Below are 6770 nucleotides of genomic sequence, written 5' to 3'. Positions count from 1 at the left end.
GAGGATATTACCATGGGATATTTTTGTTGTTGTTGTTAAATTTTAAACCAGTTTAATTTTAAGAGTCTACATAAGGTACAGAATACAGGCCACATACTATAATTTTATATATGCAAAAGAAAGACACAATGATAGTAAAATGTTCCCTATTATGAAGGGTGAACCATTATGCAAACTTTAAAAGGGTGTTTTCCATCTCTGTGTTAACGATGTAATCTGATGATTCTCTACCAGTTTAATTTATAAAGTGTCTATGGCATTACAGTGAGACTCTACCAATCTCAAAAAAAAAAAAAAAAAAAAAACTCAACAAGAAAAAGCGTCGGTGATGAAATTATCCGTGGTCGTCACGCGCCCACGTGGGAAGTAGTAGGAGAGCGTCTGTAGGAGGACAGCTTACTGTCCACTCCTCCCTCAGAAGTAGCCCCGGGTCTGTCCAGTCCACACTTAGGACTTTATCTTCATGAGCAGCCAACTCATAGAGAGGAGCCTTGCAACTTCTTGTGTCCCACAGCTTGACAATATTATCTAAAGAGCCTGAGATCAGCTGCTGTTCATGGGTAGGAGACCACTTCACTGATGTGACCCAGCCTGTACTGAGGTTAGGGACAGTGACCCCAAAGAACCCTCTTTAGTCCGAGGGTCCCACAATCTGATATGCCTATCTGCGCTTCCAGATGCCAGACGTTTACAGAGTGGAGAATAGGAAATACAATTAAACACTTTGTTTCCTGACAAAGTTGACTTAAGACCACCAGACTCAACATCCCACACTCTAATTGTGTGGTCCCAGGATGCACTGCAGATTTCGTCAGCATCTGACCACAGTACTGAGGAAATTGCTTCTGTGTGGCTAGAGAGGGTCGCTATGGGAGTCCTTGTCAGCTCCAACCGCTCTGGTTTCTGTTTCTTTCTTGGATGATCTGTAGATTCCTCCATTTCATCTTCTTCATCTGTCGGGACTGTAGACCAGATCTTTAGCACCTTATCCCAGGAACCACTGCAAAATTTAGTCCCTGAGCTATCAACAGCTGTGGAGTCCACACTTCCAGCATGCCCCCTGCGGCAGTGCAGGGCTTTCACCTTGTTCCCGTCCACATCCCACTCCCACAGGAGGATCGTCTGATCCATGGAGGCACTCAGGAGCCAGCAAGACAAACTATCGTTTTTTACCCAAGCCACATCTTTCACAACATCCGTATGTCCCGCAACTGTCATTATTGACTTTCCTTACAAGGACCAGATTCGAGAAGTCTTATCATAAGAACCAGTTGAGATCCATTCCTCTGCCCCTTCCATTGACCGGATCCAGTCATCATGGAGCATGCACTGCTCTGGCTGGGGTGCGGTGTTCATTTCTCCACATATTCTAACTCCACAACCTCTTCCATTTTGGGCCTGCAGTAGTTTGTTAATGATGCTACTGAGGTCAGCAATTTCAGAGGTGGCAGGAATTGAGAAGGGAACATCATCGACAGTGTATTTCTTGGTTTCAGTGTAAAAGCGTGCCTGGAGCTGAGCCATGCGATCAGGACACACGAGATTTATCCGCAAAAATGCACGGCTTGGTAGCTCAAAAATCACACGGCGGCCCCGGGAGAGCGAGACCCGAGGATGACGCGTGCCGGCAGCTTTCTTCCTCAGGGTTTACCACGGGATATCTTTTATAATCATGGAAAATGTTAATAAAAATTGAGAAAAAATTAAAAAATAAATAAAAATTGAGAAAAAATAAAATAAGATTAAAAAAAAAGGCTAGACTAAAATCAGAGCAAGTTTACAAGTTGGTTGGTAAACCTAGACTCTAAGTAAGGGCCTTCCCTCAGTCTTGTTAAAAATTGGAATGAAAGGACTGGAGGGATGGCTTAGAGGTTAAGGCATTTGCCTGCAAAGCCAAAGGACCCAGGTTCTATTCCTCAGGACCCACATTAGCCAGATGCACAAGGGGGCACATGCATCTGGAGTTTGTTTGCAGTGGCTAGAGGCCCTGGCGCACCCATTCTCTCTCTCTCTCTCTCTCTCTCTCTCTCTCTCTCTCTCTCTCTCTCTTCCTCTTTCTCTGTCAAATAAATAAACAAACACAAATAAAATATTTTTTAAAATGTAATGGAAGCCAGACATGGTAGCACACGCCTTAAATCCCAGCACTCGGGAGGCAGAGGTAGGATTGCCATGAGTTCAAGGCCATCATGAGACTTCATAGTGAATTCCAGGTCAGCCTGGTCTAGAGCAAGACCCTACCTCAAAAAAAAAAAAAACCTGGAATGGCAGCAGACATGGTGGACACGCCTTTAATCCCAGCACTCGGGAGGCAGAGGTAGGAGGATCGCTGAGAGCTCGAGGCCACACTGAGACTACATACTGAATTCCAGGTCAACCTGAGCTAGAGTGAGACCCTACCTCAAAAAACCATAAAAATTAATTTTTTTAAAAAAAGAGCCAGGCATGGTGGTGCAATAATCCCAGCAGGAAACTGAAGTACGAGGACTGAGCAGAGTTAGAAGCCAGCCTGGGGGTACAGAGTGAGTTCCAGGTCATCCTGGGCTAGTGTGAGACTCTGCCTCAAAAAAATGTTTTAGGGCTGGGAGATTGCTCACTGGTTAAAGGTGCTTGTTTGCAAAACCTAATGGCCTGGGTTTGATTCCCCAGGATCCACATAAAGCCAGATGTACAAAGTGGCACATGCTGGAGTTTGGTTACAGTGGCAAGGGGCCCTGGCATGCCCATTCTTATTCTCCCATTCATTCTCATTTTCTCTCTCTCTCTCTCTCTCTCTCTCTCAATCCTTGTAAATAAATAGAATTATTTTTTTGAATAAATTAAGTTTTAAAAATTCTATTTAGGGGCTGGACATATGGCTTAGCGGTTAAGCGCTTGCCTGTGAAGCCTAAGAACCCTGGTCTGAGGCTTGATTCCTCAGGACCCAAGTTAGCCAGATGCACAAGGGGGCGTACGCGTCTGGAGTTCATTTGCAGTGGCTGGAGGCCCTGGCGTGCCCATTCTCTCTCTCTCTCTCTCTCCATCTCTCTCTCTCTGTCACTCTCAAATAAATAAATAAAATAAATAAATAAATAAAATAAATTCTGTTTGGTTTCTCAAGGTAGGGTCTCACTCTAGCTCAGGCTGACCTGGAATTTACTTTGTAGTCTCAGGGTGGCCTTGAACTCATGATGATTTTCCTACCTCTGCCTCATGAGTGCTGGTATTAAAGGCATGCTTGGCAAAAGAATGTTTCCAATGGGCTAGGGCAATGGTTCAGTAGCTAAAAGTGCTTGCTTACAAAGCCTGGCAGACTGAGATTCAATTCCCCACTACCCACAATGTAAAGCCAGATGCACAAAATAGTGCAATTGTCTAGAGTTAATTTGCAGTGGCAAAAGGCCCTAGTAAACCCACACTCTCTCCCCTGCCCTCTCCTCAAACAAAACTAGTGTGTTTAAATATCTATATATAGGGCTGGAGAGATGGCTTAGCAGTTAAGGTGCATGCTTGCAAAACCTAAGGACCCACGTTCAATTCTCCACGTCCCATATAAACTAGATGCATATGGTGATGCATGCATCTAGAGTTCGTTTGGCAGCAGCTGGAGGCCCTGGTGTGCACCCATTTTCTCTCTCTCTCTGTCTCTAATAAATAAATAAATAAATCTTTAAAAATATATACATATACATATATGTGGAAATATATATATATCCGGGCATGGTGGTGCACACCTTTAATCGCAGCACTTGGAAGGCAGAGGTAGGAGGATTGCTGTGAGTTCAAGGCCACCCTGAAACTATATAGGGTATTCCAGGTCATCCTGGGTAGAGTGAGACCCTACCTTAAAAAAAAATACACACACACACATATATGTATCTTCTTTTCCCTCCCGAGATAGGGTCTTGCTCTAGGCAGGCTAATATAGAATTCACAATGTAATCTCAGGGTGGCCTCTAACTCATGGCAATCTTCCTACCTCTGCCTCCCAAGTGCTGGGATTAAAGGTTTGTGCCACCATGCCCAGCTTAAAAAATATTTTTATTCATTTGGAAGAGAAAAAGAGAGTGCATGTGGGCAAGCCAGGGCCCCTTGCCACTGAAAACTCCAAGACACATGCTCCATGTTGTGCTTCTGGCTTTATGTGGGTACCAAAGATTTGAACCACGGTCTACAAGCTTTGCAAGTAAGTGTCTTTAACCATTTAGCCATCTTCCCAGCCCTATAATAATTTTTTCCCTTTGGTTTTATTAGGTAGGATCTCACTCTAGCCCAAGCTGGCCTGGAACTCACTATGTAGTCTCAGGCTGGCCTCAAACTCATGGTGATCCTCAAAGTGCTAGTTTTAAAGACATGTGCCATTATGCCCAACCAAGAATGATTTTTTGTTAGGATTAAAGGTGTGCCCCACCATGTTGGGCAAGACTGTTTTAAGTGAAGGGCTGTAGTATAGCTCTTATCTAGCATGCTGGAGCCCTGGGCTCTATTCCCAACACTTAATTTAAAAAAAAAAAAATTTGGGGGGTGGTGCATACCTTGAATCCCAGCACTTGGGAGGCAGAGGTAGATGGATCTCTGTGAGTTCAAAGCCAATCTGAGACTACACATTGAATTCCAGGTCAGACTGGGACAGAGGGAGACCCTATCTCAAAAGAACAAGAAAACAAAGAACAAAAACTTAAAAGCAGACTGAGTTGGGCATGGTGGGTGTGGTGGTTTGAGTCAGGTATCCCCCATAAACTTAGATGTTCTGAATGCTAGGTTCCCAGCTGGTGGAGATTTGGGAATTAACACCTCTTGGAGGCAGTATATTGTTGGGGATGGGCTTATGGGTGTTATAGCCAGTTTCCCCTTGCCAATGTTTGACAAACTCTTCTGTTGCTGTTGTCCACCTTATGTTGGCCAGGGGGTGATGTCCACCCTCTGCTCATCTCATCATTTTTCCCTGCCATCATGGAGCTTCCCCTAATGTCTGTAAGCCAAAATAAACCCTTTTCTCCCCAAAAGCTGCTCTTGGTCTAGTGATTTCTGCCAGCTGAGAGAGGAGGATTGCAATGATTTCAAGGCCAGATTGGGCTAAATAGCATTAAACCAGCAGGGTTATCTCAAAAAAAAAAAAAAAAAAAAGTTGCAAAGATGGATTAACAGTTAAGGTGCTTGCAGGCAAAACCCAAATGACCCAGGACCCACATAAAGCCAGATGCACAAAGTGGCACATGCGTCTGGAGTTTGTTTGCAGTTGCTAGAGGCCCTGGCATTCCAATTCTCTCTCTCTCTCTCTCTCTCTCTCTCTCTCTCTTTCTCTCTCTTTCTCTCTGTGTGTGTGCCTCTTTCTCTCTCTCAAATAAGATTTTTTTTTTTTTAAAAAAAAAGGAAGGGCTGGAGAGATGGCTTAGCAGTTAAGGCACTTGCTTGCAAAGCCAAAGGACCCAGGTTCAATTCTCCAGGATCCATGTAAGCCAGATGCACAGGGTGGCCCATGTGTCTGGAGTTATTTTTATAGTGGCTGAAGGTCCTGGCATGCCCATTCTCTCTCTCTCTCCCAAATTAAAAATCTGGGGGGGGTGTCAGGCATGGTGGCACACGCTTTTAATCCCAGCACTCAGGAGAGAGAGGTGGGAGGATCGCTGTGAGTTCAAGGCCACCCTGAGACTATATAGTTAATTTCAGGTCAGTCGGGGCCAGAGTGAGACCCTACTTCGAAAAACCGAAAATAAGGGGGGGAAGGTGAAGGAGGGTCAGAGGGAGGAAAAGGATTGGGAAGAGAAAAATGAAGGTAAAATTAGTTGTGAAGATGGTTACACAACTCCATCCAGGCAGAGGTAGGAGGATCGTCATGAGTTCGAGGCTACCCTGAGGCTCCATAGTGAATTCCAGATCAGCCTGGGCTACAGTGAAACCCTACCTTGAAAAAAAAACAAAAACAAAAAAACAATGGCACTGGGCTGGGAATTCGCCTCAGTGGATAGAGCGCTCACTTGTCTTTCAAGCTGCAGTAACTGAGCCCTGTGTAAACAGCCGGCTTCCATGATGCAGACAGCAGGATGCAAGAGTTTTCTGGAAGTCTGTGCTACGTCAGCACAGAACACCAGCAAAATGAGAATCCAGAGGAGGAAACCCCACCTCAAATGAGGTGGGCAGGTGAGGTCCAACCAGAAAGTTCTCTTCTGACATCCACATACATGCCATGGCACACGCACACACTGAATTATACTTAATGCTTGTATGGTGAATTATATTCTTTTAAAAAAGTTTTTTGTATAAAATGATTGCTTTATAGAAGGTACTAAGGTACTCTTTCATTATTTTTCTCCCTATGGCAAATTTTATTATTTACAGTGCAGTTAGGGGGTCAAAACTATCTGTGTGGTGGAAAATTGAATGTGACAGGAAGGGGTGATCCCTCTTACAATGCAGATGTTTACTGTTGCCTAAGAAATGGGATGATCCCTCTATGCAATGTGCCATGACCTTCCTGTATCTCTTTGTTTCTAGAGATCTTTGTGATTACATGGCATAGAGCCAGGTAGATAACGGGAAGTCATTTATTTATTTTTATTGACAACTTTCATAATTGCAAACAATATCTTGCCTCAGTTCTGCCTCTGTGACCTATGTAACCTTGTGACTTCTTGTAATAGCCCCCCCACTTGTTTAACAGTATGTAATTCTGTGGTTTAACTCCTGATCCTGTTTTTACTATAAACATCATGTGGTTATTTCCAATACAAGCTGACACTTCCAACAGATCAGAGCTGCATCTTGAGATCCTGGACACTGGGATGCAGACC

General features: G+C 44.2%; 1 pseudogene; it reads right to left on the bottom strand.

Annotated features, from left to right (window-relative positions):
* Positions 1–347: 347 nt before the first annotated feature.
* On the bottom strand, positions 348–1524 carry LOC101617301 (annotated as a pseudogene).
* Positions 1525–6770: the final 5246 nt, after the last annotated feature.

Source organism: Jaculus jaculus, chromosome 9 (assembly GCF_020740685.1).
Source record: "Jaculus jaculus isolate mJacJac1 chromosome 9, mJacJac1.mat.Y.cur, whole genome shotgun sequence".
NCBI lineage: Eukaryota > Metazoa > Chordata > Mammalia > Rodentia > Dipodidae > Jaculus > Jaculus jaculus.
Note: the sequence above shows the minus strand (reverse complement) of the source record. Positions and strands in the feature narration are given on the sequence as shown.